We start from the raw sequence: 17,355 nt of genomic DNA, 5'->3' as shown, positions 1-17,355 counted from the left end.
AACCAAACAATAAAATGTGAACAGTGTGTATCTTATTAATTAAATCACCCAGACGGGGACTCTGCAATAATTAACTGCTCAGCAGGAGCGGCCGCTTCAGCATAAGGAACCTCTCTAGAAAGATGATACTTGGAGTGTATTGGCACTGCTGTAAACCATGTTGTGCTGAGTTTAAAGGCGGGCTAGTGCAAAAACACCAGATATCCTTATTTACTTGAGAGATGACCCTTTTTTGTCCTAGGGGCTATCTGTAATTATTGTTGTATTTTTTCCTTGAGAGGAACAGTGGAGCATAGGGAACTACAGTCCTTTTATGGTACAAGCTGGTAGCTGAAGGAACATTACACACACTTCTCCAATCCACCTTGCCACTGCTTCAATGTCCACAGTAGAGCATGAAGCAGCAACCCTTGACAATGGTATCTTTCTTTCTTCACTCTAATGAGGTCACAGCTCACAAGTATAAAATAACTCACAATGTTATAAGTGCTTTGCTTTTGAGTTCCTGCATGGCAGGGGGGTTGGACTGCGTGGCCTGTGTGGTCTTTTCCACCTCTGTGAGTCTGAAAAGTAGTGATGCTTTGTTATTTTTAAAATAAATAACGATTATTAACGCATCTTTTCCTGTATTTTCATCTCTGACTGCCTTGCTTTCCATGGATGGTTTTCAAGCCCTGCTGGAAGATGCCAGCTAGAGTAGCAGCATAGCTTAAGGGCCAGCAGTCCAGTGGCTAGTAGAAATGCACCTCCAGTGACCCACACTGCCACTGCCATCCCAGAAGGGTCTACTCTTTTCTTAAAAGTGCAACTATTATGGCTGTTGTTCTGTGCTGGTATCCCCTCACTCATGAAGGGAAATGCTTTCAAGGACCTAAAAGTGGAGAATAGGAGACAAGTTGATCTCCGTTTGATCTCCGTTCTTCTAGTCAGGGAACTTTCCCATTCTTACCTAGAGATCTCTGCCAGAGATTGAATCTGGGATCTTATGCATTCATTGCATGTGCTCTAATGATAAACTATTGGACATTTGCCAGTCAGTGGCAAATTTCAGTTTCCAATATGTGAGGCCTTTTTTCACTTTTGCATTTCTTTCCAGAGCATGTCTATGTCATGAAGTGCTCTAGTGATGGTGCTCCTGTAGAAAGAAGAGTAGATAAAAGCAGGAATAGACAATTTAGCTTATGTGAAGGAGACGCTAGCCAGACTTGGCTCCAAGGCAGCCAACCTCGGGTCAGAGAGACTGTGGAGAGGAACTGAAAAAATAAAAGTAAGAGTGTGTGTTTGAGGGAACTGAGGCAGGGTTAACAGTTGAAAGTTGAATAAGAGACTTGGGCAAGTCAGTGGGGATCGAGTGTGTTATGGATGCCTGAATCGATTGAAGGACAAGGTCTGAGTTCGTTCAGGTTGAATATCATTATATGGTTGGGACTAAGTACTGGAACTTGATAAAGCATTTATTATTTCACAGGTTAACAGGTTAAGTGTTGCTGGTAATTGCCTTCAAGTCAACCGTGACTCAGGGCAACCTCATGGATGAGACCTCTCCAAGACTCCCTGTCCTCATCCTCTCTGCTCAGGTTCTGCAGGATCAGGCCCGTGGTCCCTCTGACTGAGTCCAACCATCTGTGGACCCCCTCTCCTTCTACTGCCTTCTACCTTTCCTGGCATTCTTATATTTTCTAATGATTCATGCCTTCTCATGATGTGGCCAAAGTACAACAGCCTCAATTTAGTCATCCAGGATTCCAGGGAGAGTTCAGGCTTGATCTGTTCTAAAACCCATTTGTTTGTCTTCTTGGCTGTTCATGGTATCTTCAGCACTCTTCTCCAGCACCACATTTCAAATGAGTTGGTTTTCTTTCTTTCAGCTTTATTCATTGTCTAGCTTTCACATTTGTGCAGCATGAGGAATACGATGGCTTGGACAATCCTCACTTTAGTGTTCAGGAATTATATCTTTGCACTTTAGGATTTTGTCCAAGCTGTCCTTCCCAGTCCTAGTCTTCTTTTAATTTCCTGACTGCAATCTCCATTCTGATCTATGTTTTGAACCTAGGTATGTGTCACTCTCACTATTTCGGTTTTCTTGTTATCTTGGAGGAATTCTTGTAGTTCTTCCATGGTCAATATTTTTGTTTTCGTAATGTTCAACATTAAATCTGCCTTGGCACTTTTCTCCCTGACCCTCTTCAATAGTTGCTCCAGGTCTTTGTTGGTATCTGCTAGTAGTATTGTGTTATCTGCATATCTAAGATTATTAATGTTTCTTCCCCTGAGCTTCACTCCTCCTGCCTCTAAGTCCAGGCCTGTACTGTGTACAAGATTTTCTACATGTAAGTTGAATAAATAGTATGCAGTCTTGCCTGACACCTTTTCCAGTTGGAAACCATTCTGTTTCTCCATATTCAGTATTCTTGTCCTGAGTATAGGCTACACATCAGGTTACAAAAAATCACATTAATCCACTTGTTATTTTGTTAACTCTGACTCAGACTGTGTTCTTTCATTCTGAAGCAAGGGTGGTTAGGCTTACCATAAAGAACACAAAGCTAACATACAAACTTGTCCAAATCTAGGTTACTTGGATGCCCAGAAGACCAATCCAGAAAGGAGAAGAATTGAGGAAACAAGGGAAGAGAGAATGGCAGGATTCTTAGAGACTGGAGTTTTTGGACCAACCTGGTTAAAGGGATCTGTCACGGCTTATCATTTCAATTCTTGAAGGATTTCTTAACAGCATGTCTATTTGATCAAACCCTCCTGAGACCAGTAGTTCTTCCAAAGAATGAGCATCCTCTCCCCTGTTTGAAATGCAGCTGCCTCTTCTTCCGGCTGGGAGCAAAGGAACAATAAGAGAAGAGGCAGCCTGGGAGCAGAGATACGTCTTGGCTGTCAGGCCAGGGAATCTCCAGGGCATTACAGCAGCAAGTGTTCAATGCATAATCCTGAGGCAGAGAAAATTGTTTTCTTAAACAGCTTTATTCTTTGAAAGGAGGCATTTGCTTAAGAGATTTTCCACTATAAATTAAATCTGCCTTGGGAAGTACATAAACAGTCAGAGTTGAATATAGCATATGCTTCTTGAAGAGGCAGCCTGTTGTTATCCGCTAACTACTTCACAAAAATGATGCCCTTTAGTGGCCTGCTCATGCCATGCCTTTTTCACTTTCTCTAATGAACCTGCCTCTGAGTAACTGAGCCCCAGGTGTGGTTCCAAAAAAGCATGGATTCAGGGCTGGGCCAAGACATCTTGCTTGCTGAGGTGAACAACAAGATGGTGCCCACTCTCACTCCATGTACAAAACCTGGCAGTTGAATTATACTGCATCACTGGCAATAGAACAGCATTCTCTAACATACCCAAGAGCAGATTTCATGGCACACACAGCTCTGTTATCCCAGAACCTTGCTACCACCCCTCAGCACCTTTCTCTCTGAGGCACTCTGTCTGACGCCTCACTATGTATCTTTCCAAGGATGGGGAACCTTTATCAGTCCAAGGGCAGAAATTCAGAGGTTTATCACATGGCACTTGGGGAACGGGAATGGAACAGAATGGAATGGTGGAAAACGTATGTTATCATATGGGAGAATGCCACCGATGCTGCTGGAAATCCCCAATCTGTTCCACAGCAGCCAATTTTGAAGGATGATTTTGAACCATGTGTGCTTTTTGGTAATCCTTGGCTAATGTGTGAACGTAATTTGCTAGAGGAATGTTCTTAAAAGTTAATCCTTTACCTCCACGTTGTAGTGATTAGACTTCTGTAGAAGTGGTTCCATTCTGCCAACTGTGCACATGCTGTGCATCTAAATAAGGGGTAGGAAAATAGTTCCCTATCTTTGTCCACATTACTCCAGTCAAATCCTATCTTAGTCTGCCTTACCTAAGTGGATGAAACCAGAGCCAAAGTGGATGGAGTTACAGATGACAGATTTATTATTTACATGCAGGCAGTTGATCCAGAGCCACATGGAGATGTGCATGTGACCACTTCAGTGTGCTCTATCTCAAGAAGGAACATCTTGACAGTAGAAGCAGTTCAGCAATAGAGCCAATTACATAGATGGCTGGGTCTCTGTCTGGACAGCTTTAAAAAGACCCCAAATAGCTACCTGTTGAGGATTCTCTAACTGGAGTTTCTTCATTGAGCAGGTGGTTGGACTCAGTGGCCCATTTAGAGCCCTTTCCAACTCTATGATTCTATGTCCTCTATTTGTTTTGGCCAAGATAGAAGTAGCTGCTTCAGATTGTTCCTAGTCTGGTATAAAATGCATGGGTGAAAAGGAAGATATGTGTTTCTCTGCCTCGCTACTGGAGCCAATTGCCTCCACAAGCTGTGTACTCATTTTACTGACCTATGAAAGGATGGAAGGCTGACTCCTGCCTGGGATCAAACTTATAACCTTGTGGCTGCAATACTGGCATTTAACCACTGTGCCACCATCATTCCTTACCTTTACATGTTATGATCTTGTCTAGTTCTTTTATGGCAGCCCTTCCCATTCCTAGTCATTTTCTGATTTCTTGACTGCAGTCACCATTCTGATCAATATTTGATCCTAGGTATGGGAACTCTTTTAACTATTCAGAATTTTCTTCCTCAGCTCCCAAAATAATTTGACTGGTCTGAGGTTCTATGCACTTGGGCTGGGATGCATTTAGGGGCTTCACATGCTTCTCTTCTTCAAGCTGCAACATATCTTGGCGTGCCTAAATATTGGAGAAGGCAGTTCTACAAACAGAGTAATCAGAAGCCAACTTATTGGTTGTAGGCTTATGCTCAGAGAGATACTGGCAACCAGTATATGAAAACACATCCTTTTGGAGCAATCTGTCTTTTGTATAGAGGGAAGACAAGTTATGGGCAAAGGTTGTGTGTCCATGAAATAAACTGTGTAACCTCCTCCATGGAGAGGAGTTTTTGCCTCATGGGAACCATTCAGGATTTATTGTTCATGGCACATTCTCAGGTCTCCCTTAGACTGCTAGTATTCTCTTGCTACAGCATGTGAATTACTGCCATAGATGGTGTTTTTGTGTCACAAATTCTCCTTATGGTTGAAGAAAATAATTATCTTGGGGGAGTGTACACACACACACACACACACATGCACACCAAATTTAGGGTTACCGAATAAATAAGCAGGTGGCATGCATATTGATAGATATAGATATAGACACAGATATATATTGCTCTGTGTGTTTGTTCAAAAGAAGCCAAAGTTACCAAATAAATAAGAGATGCCAAATAAAAGGTTACGAAATAAATAACCAGGAGGTATCAATGTACATACATGTACGGAAGCTGATACACACACACACACACACACACACAGGTATACACAGACATACACATAGCATCTGCTTCTTTAAACATCAAGTTTAAATAAGCATAATGTTTAAACAATGAGCTGAAATGCTGTGAGATCATTTCTTCTGGCTTGTAAGAGTGTGTTTTATGTTATAAAGAAAATAAGAAAAACAGGTCAGAAAAAGAAATCCAGGACTACAAATCAGGAAAGCGCCTTCTAATAAAAGCTCCTCCTCTCTGTCAAATGTCACTGTAGTTTGGCTTCTATGTGGTTCTGCATATAGGGTTGTGATGTGCTTTCCACAACCTGCTTTAGAGCCATCACTGGGGCTCAATTAGGGCTTATGTCTATGAACTTTTGGAATACAGAATAAAGGAAGAAATAAAAGAGTGAGCATGAACGTGTTGTTGCTCCTCTAGTGCTTTCCTTCAGCAGAAATACTTTGCAACTTGGTTTAGAATCATAGAATCATAGAATCATAGAATCATAGAGTTGGAAGAGACCACTAGGGCCATCCAGTCCAACCCCCTGCCATGCAGGAAATCCATTAAAGCATCCCTGACAGATGGCCATCCAGCCTCCGTTTAAAGACTTCCAAGGAAGGAGACTCTATCACCCTCCGAGGGAGTGCATTCCACTGTCGAACAGCCCTTACTGTCAGGGCTTGGAGGTACTGTTTCTTATGGTCCTTTTCCATCTTCACTTCCATTGTTAAACATCACATTCTATAAGCCTTTGTTCATGTTCAGTGGCAAGGAGAGACTTGGAAAATCTACCATTCTTTGGCCATTTTGATAGTTGTAGTCCCAAGGAACGTTTCCAGCTTCCCCACCAACTAATTCAACAGTGCAGCAATTGCAGGTTTTTCCTGACACGGAGGTATGGTAATAATAAATGTCCCAAATGAGGCAAAGAGATAAAGACTGCAGACCTAAGCTTCCTGCTTGTTGTCATATAGCAGCACAAGAATTTCTGTCCATTAAAAAAAGGGAGCATCCCAGCTCACTCCTTCAATCCAGCTATCCTGCAAGGAGCTGCAGAAGCCTGTTGTCGCTCTGACCTGACAGTGTTTAATCATTACTATGAACTGCTGCCAGGGAAGATGTTCCCTGGATCTATCCATCCATCAGGAAAACTAAGACCAAACAGTTTCTGCTGCACTTTGGTCCTTGTTCCGTTCAGCTGAATCAGTAGTATCTCCCACAAGCCAAAAGGCCTTGTAAGTGAAGAAACGATTAGACACAATTATTTGTTTATGCGAAACATAAAGGAACTGGAAGGCAGCCTTTCCCAGAGGGGACTGAGCTTCAACTCAGAAGCTCAGAATAGAAACAGATTGAGGATAATAGGAGTTACAGTCCAACAATATCAGGGCACCTCAACATAGTGGCCAGATTAGCATCTTTCTAACTCCATAGTGACAAAGTCCTTCCTATGACATCCACACATGCAGTGGCAAACACAGTCCCATGGCAAAGTAAGCTATGATGAACTCATAAAATAGAAAAAGAATTCTTCAAGATGGTAAGTTGAGTAAAAAAGGTGAGCATTTCACAAACAAGACCATTGTCCTTCGTGGCTTATTAAACAGGCCAGAGGGGTACTGGCTGAGAGGGTGAAGGTGGTAGTCAGTGCCTCCTGACAACAAGATAGAGTCCCAACGTGCCCAAAAGAGGCAGTTGTGAGATCTTGGCTGAAAAAAGCTTCATTGAATCCCACTATAATAATTATTATTGGCCAGTGTCCAACCTACCATTTTGGGGCAAAGTATTAGAACGAGTGGTGACTTCCAAACTTAAAGGTTAAAGGTTTTCATCCCACACCTAGGTCAGGAGGGAAGGACAGAAAAGGGCACTGTGATGATCTCCAGAGACAGCCTTGAACACCTTGATGGATGACCAATGCAGGAACTGGGCAGGGAGAGTGTGTCCCTGTTAGTTCTGCTGGACCTCTCAGCTGCCTTCGATATCATTTACTATAGTATCCTTCTGGATCGCCTCTATGGAATAGGGCTTGGAGGTACTGTTTTACAGTGGCTCCATTCCTTCCTGGAGGGGCAAACCCAGAAGGTTGTGCTAGGGGACTCCTGCTAAACTCCCTAGCCATTGGCCTGTGGGGTTCCTCAGGGTTCTGTTTTCTCCCTATGCTAGTCAACATATACATAAAACCGCTGGGAGAGGTCATCCATAGTTTTGGGTGCGGTGCCATCAATATGCAGATGACACTCAACTCTACTACCCCTTTCCAGCTCAGCTTTATTCCAAAGAGGAAATGGGTTTTTTAGGGGTTCTTTCTAAATTAATACTCTTTTCTACAATTTTAACTGAAGAAACACATCCCCAGAAAGGAGTATAGCCCAGCTTGCATCCACAATGCTCTTAGCAGTGGTTGGGAAACACCCACCTTTGGGTTAAACTACACATTATATTGTACATGGAACTGAATTTATTATGCTTTTAGGATTTTGTTGCTACTAAATAACAAGCATAGGAAGGGGGCAGGTCAGCATTGAGACCACAATACATGTGGTGTGGGGTTAGCCTTCCTTCTTGCACAGCCCCTTCACTATTTTGGACTACACAGCCAGGAATTCCCAGCCAGGATATTCATTGGCTAGGATGACTAAAAGATTCTGGAAGTTGCAGTCCGCACAGTAACACATCTATGATCTAAGATCCCTTATAGGTAATATTTGTTTTAAAAGGGGGGGATCCAGGCAGGTTGAAATTGATCTCACATTTAACATTATGTGTAGTTCATACTGATGACTTGTTGATGGTGCCTCAGTGATCCATGACAAATTCAAAAACACATTAAAAATTGCTAGCACTGAGGCTGGATGAAGAAGGATTAAAACTTTAGACAGATGAGAATTCCCTTCTCACACACATATATTCCAGCTTCTAAATGTATCCAAGTTCTCTACATCTGGCTTCTTCTAAACTGGCCAAATGGTCTCTTGAACAAGAAGAAAAAGAACCTGTGACACAAATGTTTCTGTCAGCCAATTGTATCTACAATTCCACTCTGAATACTCAGAAGAGCCAGGAAGAAACTGCAGACAGTCTATCAACATCAGTCCCAAAGGAGATGCAGAGCAGACAAGCTGATCAGGCCAGGTTTTATTGTCTAACAGTTCACAAAACTGAGTCCATGTCAAACAGAAAAGGTACTCCATTCTTGGTGTTAGGGAAAGAGATGGAAGTGGGGGGATACACAGCAGATACCTTGACACTAAAAACATTTGACAGATGGAGAGCTGTGCAGATGTCATTGCCCCCAAATTGACTAATGGGCAAATACAAAACAAACATTAACATATCCCAAGCTTCAGGATGCTTGGGGGACACTCTTGGGAGAGAATGCTTCTAAGCCCCCGTGAAATCAGGTTGGCAGTTTATGAAAAATGCAAAGCTACTCACACATGCAAACATACACACCCATTGAAACCAAACCCAGTGCATAGACAATTGCACTCATTCTACTCTCTGCACTGTACAAATGAACAATGAATAGCCTTTATTTGTATGTTGAAAACATTTGCATACTTCTCCATCTATCAGGATCCGTAAGACAGCGAATGGCAGTATAGAAAATAAAACACAATACATTGCCAGTGGCTTAGATCCAGACTTAGGGGCTCGACAGACAGACAGAAAGGGGCCACGGAAGCAGGCCACGGCAACCACATGGCGTGGCCTGCACATAGTGAAAAAGAAGCCCCAAAAAGAGGCTTCTTTTTGCACTACAGAATGGGTGCCATGATGACACCCCTCGTGCACCATGCCGTTTGGACGCAGCACACAAGGCACATCATTGGCGTGTGTGCCGTCTGAATGCGTACACACCAAGATGGCGCCTGAACAGTGTGGGAGGGCTCAGGAGCATGCGGACGCTCCACTCTCCTAGGCCCTAATTTCGGCCCCAGGCCGGTACATAGTACTAGTATGTACCAGGCCTTAGTTACACTGAGGTCTTATTGAAATCAATGTTACTCATGAGTTTAACTTTCCAGACTGGTTTTCAGTGAAGACTTAGGCCTGAAACAGACAGGCCAAAAGGATTACGCCAGGAATGCGACGACTGCACAGGCCTGCTTCCAGAGTAGGCCGCTGCTGTATTCCCAAATCTGGCCACCAGCATAGCGGATTTAGTTGTCCCGGCTTTTCTGGGTTGGTGCAGGCTTGGCGTAGCTTCTGGCTACTTTGGAGCTTGCTCCAAAGGTATCTAAATGCCACCCCCCCCCCCCATGCAACCTGAAGCCAGTGCTTTTTGACTGTCTGTTTCAAGACTAAATGTGGATCCAAATACCGAGGGTGCTATAAGGCTGTTAGAGTGAACTCTCCAAAGTACTGCAGCGTCTAAGCCATTTTAACTCTTTCACCACCGCTTTCCCAGGATCATCTCCTGAGGGCATAGGAGAGACAACCTTCTCAGTGGTTGCTCATGTGTTACTGATCTCCTTGAGAGAAGGATTTTGTATAAAGTTTTAATTTTGTTAGCCACCCCGGTTGTCTCTGACAGAGAGGCAGGATATAAATTAATTAATTTATTATTGTTATTATTGTTGTTGTTGTTTTTGTTGTTGTTATTATTATTAAAGTTCACTTGTTCCCCTCACTACTGTTTTCACTGGCAGGCAGAGAACATCCTATTTAAACAGGGCTTCAGCTTTTACCTTGGCTGGGATAAAAGGATGGGAGATGGAGGTGCTGCTTATGTAACACGTGTTGTATGAATTATTAATCAACAACAACCTTTTATTACAGTCTACAGATCATTAGTATTGGGATGGGGGGTTGGGAAGGGACTAATTTTTAACTGTATTGTATTTTCTATGTATTTTTATTGTTGTAACCTGCCCAGGTTCCTTGTGACTGGGCGGGCTATAAATAAATATTCTATTGTTGTTGTTGTTGTTAGGCAACACATTAAGTATATAAACATATTAAAACAGCTCTATAAAACATATCATTTAAAACATGTAATACATTTTATAAATATATTGTTTAAAAGCAGCATGATAATAACAAAGATAAATACTTGTATGAGTTCTTGATGTATACAGATATGCGTGTGTGTGTAATTTAATACCACATTTGTTATTAACACATGAACCAAAATGATGCATAGTATGAGATATAAAATATTAATCAGCATCTATAAAAACAGTCAGGATGTTAAAAGCCATTAGGCAGAGCTAATCGTTACACAAGTGCAGATAGCATGGTCTTACACATTTTAACAGTGGAAAAGAAGAACTTAGCCACTTTTCTCAGAATTCCCCAGTGCATGACCTGCCTGGGAAATTCATTGATAAAGGAGAAATCAATCTCAATCTCTCATGCCTTTAAAGGTGCAGAAAAAAAGGGCGTGAGTTAGAGACTCTATGGCCTGTTACAGATTGCCAAAATAAAGCTGCTTCGGGTCTCTTTGGAGGTATGCTGTTTAAATGATGCATGCATCTTAAGAATCCAGAAGCTGCACCAAAGCTGCACTCCAGTGCTTAGGAATGGAGTGTGGCTTTGGTGCAACCTCCGGACTCTTAGGACCCATGCATCATTTAAATAGCATACCTCCAAAGAGACCCGAAGCAGCTTTATTTTGGCAGTCTATAACAGGCCAGGACCTTCTTACATCAATGTTTTACATTAATGAGTCAAAGTTTTATTTGATTGAGGATTCAAGGCTTTAAAAACTTCCGTATTACACATTGTTGTTAGCCGTTTTGTTTTAACTTATACTGTAAGCTGGTTTGAGCCAGATTTTGCTAGAGGAGTAGGCTCAAAACCAAATGAATGAATGCATAGCTGGTGGCTTGTATATACCAACATGTGTGTAAGAAATAACGAAGTGTGTATCTATGAATCAGTTTGCAGTTATTTAATTATTCCTGTTATTGCTAATGACCCTACAGTTGATATCTGGGTCTGTGATGTTTCATCCAGAAGGCAATTTCTGCCAGAAAGAAGGAAAATGAGGGAAGTTTTTCACGGCTGTTTCTGATTAGAGATATCTGGAGAGGGTTTCACCACACAACATACCACACATTCTCTGAAGATGCCAGCCATAGATGCTGGCAAACCATCAGACAGAAACTCTGCTAGAACATGGCCACATAGCCCAAAAAACCCAAAAAGAATATACCACACATTGACCTTCCTAAAGTGAAAGATAAGGGGCATGCATATTGGGGGGGATAGAGAGGGGAAAATGGAGATGCCCCAGTCTTTGGCTGGCATGAGGCATTCCTCCATGGGCCAGAGTTTTATGATCATAATTTTATACAAACATAAGACTTAACTTCTTAGTATTGCCACTACTATTACTACCACTTTCTATTTTATTTCTATTTGACATACATGCTAGTCTCCATCCTACAACGTTGAGTCCAAGGTTTGGAATGGAAATGGCAGCAGGGCCAATTTTTGCAGAGGACCACAGGACTGTTAAGCATGAATCTGAAGGTAGCTAGGAGTCTACTTCAGGCTCAAATTTAGAACCAATTTGAATTTTTTGAGGTAGGTTTGTGGGTTCAGGGAGGGTTTGCTTTAAAGGGTTCAGGCATTCTAGGTAGTGTACTATGGCACTGGAGGGCATCACTACCCTTCAATATTTTTTAAATATTTGGGGATGAGAGTGGGGGTGGAGAAGGTGAAGGGGTTTGGAGACCACAAGAAAGGCCTGTGGCCCAATGTGGTCTTGGGCTCATACTTCCTCTACTTCAGTAATCTTTGAGATAGTAAAGGGCCCTTTGTTGCTTGCTATTTGAGGCATTTTAGGACATGCAGTTGTAGGAATGCACAGTATAGGTAAAATTGAGAATCCTCAAGTTGGTATATTTCTCCTTTTCCAGCATCAGAGGTCACTTACATAGTTATATACCTAAGTCCAGCATGCATAGAATCATAGAATCATAGAGTTGGAAGAGACCGCAAGGGCCATCCAGTCTAACCCCCTGCCGTGCAGGAAATCCAGATCAAAGCATCCCCTACAGATGGCCATCCAGCCTCCATTTGAAGACCTCCAAGGAGGGAGACTCCACTACACTCCTAGGAAGTGTGTTCCACTGTCGAACAGCCCTTACTGTCAGGAAATTCCTCCTACTGTTGAGGTGGAATCTCTTTTCCTGCAGCTTGCATCCATTGCTCCAGGTCCTAGTCTCTGGAGCAGCAGAAAACAAGCTTGCCCCCTCCTCAATATGACATCCCTTCAAATATTTAAACAGGGCTATCATATCACCTCTTAACCTTCTTTTCTCCAGGCTAAACATACCCAGCTCCCTAAGGCGTTCCTCATAGGGCACGGTTTCCTGACCTTTCACCATTTTAGTCGCCCTCCTTTGGACACATGGCTCCAGTTGCTCAATGTCCTTTTTGAATTGTGGTGCCCAGAACTGGACACAATATTCTATGGGATTCAAGAAAGTGTTAGCCCAAAAGGTAGCTAACAAAGAAGCAAAAGTGTGCTGTTTCCTAATAAATCAGTCATTCCACCTGGTAATTTTTAAAATATTTAAAAATGTTTGACTATTGTAAATATTTTCTCCTTAAAAAAAATCTAGTGCAGGCCGAGCAAATAGAGCAGCAGAGGGATACACACAGAGGACACGATACACACAGCCTTGGAGATGGAGCGCCATAATTAGTCATTTTTCCAAAAAAAGAGTGGCAATTTTTTCAGATACACATCTTTCCATTTTTTTCAATGACAACAGACTTGGTTTTTCAATATTTTATGATACTTAACTTTTATTCTGTTTCTGTTAGGTAGAATCAGAGCTTGCAAAGTAACTTACCTATTTCTCAAAAGTAACTAAAAACATAGGCTGGCGCCCTGTTCAGCATTTACAAGAACATAAAATGGACTTAAAATCTCCTAAATTTGGGAATTCATGTTTCAGATCATCAATGACCAAATGTGTCTTCAAAAACCTACCCCTCAAGCCCAGCAGTACATGGCACTAAATTTGTGTTGTGAGTCAAAAGGAAGCTGGGAAGGGAGATGTGAGGAAGATAGTAGGCAGCTAGCACTTTATATGTGGCATGAGACCATGTGGCATTGGGTGTTGGGATGTGGAAGAAAGGAAGTTCAGGCAGAACAGTTTTCAAGTACTAGTAAACCTAAATATTTCACAGGAGAATGAAAAAAATAACCTTGCAGATAAAATGGATATGGAGATTTATGAAATGTGTGTGCATGTGTGGAAAAAATTGGAACACCTTACCATTGTAGCACATGAAAATGCCATTTGAAAGTAGCTGGAAAGTTGCAATGCTTGCACAAAAACTATACCTTTTGAGATGTTCCAGAATTATCAAAATGTTGTTGAATTAGATATTTGTTTTACTATCCCTTCTGTTCCCCCAAACTGAGTTCAGGTCCATTTGTTGTTGTTGCTAACTGCCCTAGAGCCAACCTCCATGCATGGTGACCTTGTTGATAAGACATCTCAAAAAACCCCTCTCTTCCACTCATTCCTCTCCTTAGGTCTTATAGGACGTTATCAGACAAAGGAAATTGGAAGTACATATTATCCAATGGCAATCTGAATGCAATTATGGGGTTTAAAGTTATTGCATGATAGAGTACCACACACAATTTCGGGCAATGGGAAGTCAGTCTGAACGCAATCATGGGGTTTCACGTTATTGTGTGAGAGGTGACCACATGCAATTTCGGGCAATGGGAAGCTATTTTCGGGCAATGGGAAGTCACTTTGAACGCAATTCGAATTCACAAAAATTCCCTGAACTAGTGAATTCATGTAAATGCGTTCTGGCCCCACTTTCTTTTCATTCGAAATTAAGAGAAATTCCTCCCATGTGATAAATTCCATAGATTCATACTTGTGACCTCCATAATTGAGTCTAGCCATCTTGCAGGTGGTCTTCCTCCCTACTACCCTCCACCTTTCCTAGCTTTATTGTCTTTTCCAATGAGTTCTGCCTTCTCATAATGTGCCCAAAGTACAACTTCAGTTTTATAATCTTCGCTTCTAGCGCTTGATCTGCATTTCAGGCTTGATCTGTTCAAGGTTACATTTATTTGTCATTTTGGCTGTTCACAGTATCCTCAGCACTCTGACCCAGCTCCACTTCTCCAATGATTATCAACTTTATACTGTATCCACTTTTTTCACTGTCCAGCTCTCACATTCGTACATAGTGATGGGGAATTCCATGGCTTGAATGATTCTAACTTTAGTGCTCAGCTGTACATCTTTGCTCCTTTAAGATCTTGCCTAGTTCTTTCATCACTGCCCTTCCCATTCCTAGTCTTCTTATTTCTTAGCTGCAGTGTCCATTCTGATCAATGTTTGATCCAAAGTACGAGAAATTTTTAACTATTTCGATTTCCTTTTTGTCTAGGTTGAATTCATGTTTATCCTCCAGGGTCATTATGTTTGTTCAGTAGCAAGCCTGCCTTTGCACTTTCTTCCTTGAACTTCCTTAGTCATTGTTCCAAGTCTTTTTTTGTTAGTAATAGAGTGTTGATGTTCCTTCCTCCTATGTTTACTCCTTCTCCAAGTCTAGCCTTGCTCTTCATATGATGTTTTCTGTGGGATAGTTATATAGTTGGGTGATAAAATGCTGCCTTGTCTGACCTCTTTGCCATTTGGGAACCATTTTGTTCCTCCATATTCTGTTCTAACAGTGGCCTCTTGTCCTGAGTACAGAGTTCTCATCTGAACTATCCAATAAAGTGGGACTCCCATGTCTTTATAGAAATATTAAAACAGTGGTGAATGAACTGTGGGCCTGAACAGACAGGCCAAAATAAAGCTGCTTCAGGTCACTATGGAGGTATGCTGTTTAAATGACACGCGCGTCTTAAGAGGCCAGAAGCTGCGCCAAAGGACTGGAGCATAGCTTTGGTGCAGCTTTTGGACTCTTAGGACGCATGCATCATTTAAACAGCATACATCCAAAGTGACCCAAAGCAGCTTTATTTTGGCCTGTCTATTTGGGCCCTATGATAACTAAACAAACTCTTAAATTGAAAGCAGTTTTAAACATTTACATATAGTACTGCACATAGGGTTGCCATAGCTGAGGACCTCCAAACCGGGACAAATGTAGGACAAGGTCCAAAAATGTAGGACCTTTTTTTTTTTAATTTCCTGGCCAGGAAATTAAAAAAAAAAGGTCCTACATTTTTGAACCTTGTCCTCCTTCTCCTTCCCGGCTTGGGAGGAAGCCTCGGGCTGCTCCCAGGCCGGGAAGGAGCATGGGGGCCGCCTGTCATCACGACCATCGCCACGGTGGCAAGCAGCCTCCTCCTCGGCCTCGCAGAGGCCTTGGAGGACCCCACAGCCAGAGCTCCGACCGCGGAGCCGCTTCCAGGGCCTCCAAAGGGGCCTGGGGAGAGCTTCTCCCAAGCCCCAGAGGCCTTGGAGGACTGCTCCGCGATCGCGGAGCCTCTTCCAGGGCCTCCAAAGGGGCCTGGGGAGAGCTTCTCCCAGGCCCCAGAGGCCTTGGAGGACTGCTCCGCGATCACGGAGCTGCTTCCAGGGCCTCCAAAGGGGCCTGGGGAGAGCTTCTCCCAAGCCCCAGAGGCCTTGGAGGACTGCTCCGCGATTGCGGAGCCTCTTCCAAGGCCTCCAAAGGGGCCTGTGGAGAGCTTCTCCCAAGCCCCAGCCTCCAGGCCCTCGCTGGGAGGGGGGTGTCCCGGGGGCGGGGCCAAACCGGGGCGGGACCGTGTGGACCCACCCCAAACCGTGAAAGTCCCGCCCCCAGGCGGGATATGGCAAGCCTAACTGCACACATCCATTAATTTTCAGTTGTTCTCTCCTCCGCTCCACAGTGCAATTTATACTGAATCTCTTGTCCGATGTTTGATCGTTCACATTTCCTCTCATTATGTTTATATAGTCTGACCTTTTGTTACAAGTGAGTAAAATCACAAAGAAAATTCAGAGATAGATATATAATATATATATAAAGAAGCAATAAGATAAAGAAACTACCTTGTTGCATGAATAGAAACTGAAGGTAAAAAACAAACCATGTTTATGTTTCCCTTGAAATAGTTTTCCCAGAGCAATATGTAAGAAGGAAACACAGCCTTTCTCCCTGATGACACAGTACATGCCCCCATTCTTGATCTATAAGCCATGTTTTACATAGAAATCTTTAATTCTGAGAAGACTCTCAGATGTATTGCAATTTAAGGCTAAATATGGAATCACATTTGGTGCTAAATCTTTAGTTACAGTGGGAGATACTTTCCTCAACAAGCTCTCAAGGAGACAGTGGCTCTACAAAAGGTGTTTTGGAGGAGAGGTTAGGCTACATTGCTATCTTTTTAATGCAATGCGTCAACATGCCTTCAATTTATTCAAAAGTGCAGTGGCCAAAATGTTTATTTCCAACTACTTCTTCAATTTATATTAATCCTTTACTCCAGTAGATGTACTTGTGGTAACAATCCAAATAAATTTTATCATTTTCAACTTTGAAAATGGCTTCTTACCATTTCTTAACAGCTGCAATAAAAATAATAGAAAGTATTGCTTAGACATCGGATGAGATTTGGACTATACTTTGGAGACTCTAGTTCCCCAAAAGGCTCTTCTTTTTTTAAATGTCATTTCATTACATAATATTAAGGAACTGACTAAAGAATAAAGGAGAATTGTATCTTGAATAGTTAGTCAGTATACTCTTATTTAGCAACAAATTGACCATCTCTCATCCCTTCAGCAATGTTCCTCCTGGATTGATTTCATACAATCTATTTTCCTAAATTTTAGTGGATGAAGGGGTCACTATTTACAGGATGCACTTTCTATTTAAACAAGAGCATCACATGTGGAGGTAAAGACTTGTTTCTTTTCATTTGTGACTTGTCTTCATCTATTTACAGTGTCGTATTTTAAAAATGTAATATTCTTTGCTCCCTGTGTAATAAAAATGGTCATAATGGCTATATTATGGCACAAGTATCCATTCTTTCAGTGCACTTTCATGGATAAACCTAAGTCAAATTTTACATCTGCCTACCTTTATTCTGTTAAGAGATACCCAAATAATTTTC

The sequence above is a fragment of the Sceloporus occidentalis genome, unplaced genomic scaffold, assembly GCF_023333645.1.
Source record: "Sceloporus occidentalis isolate IW3139 unplaced genomic scaffold, rSceOcc1.0.p SCAF_20, whole genome shotgun sequence".
Classification (NCBI taxonomy): domain Eukaryota; kingdom Metazoa; phylum Chordata; class Lepidosauria; order Squamata; family Phrynosomatidae; genus Sceloporus; species Sceloporus occidentalis.
Note: the sequence above shows the minus strand (reverse complement) of the source record.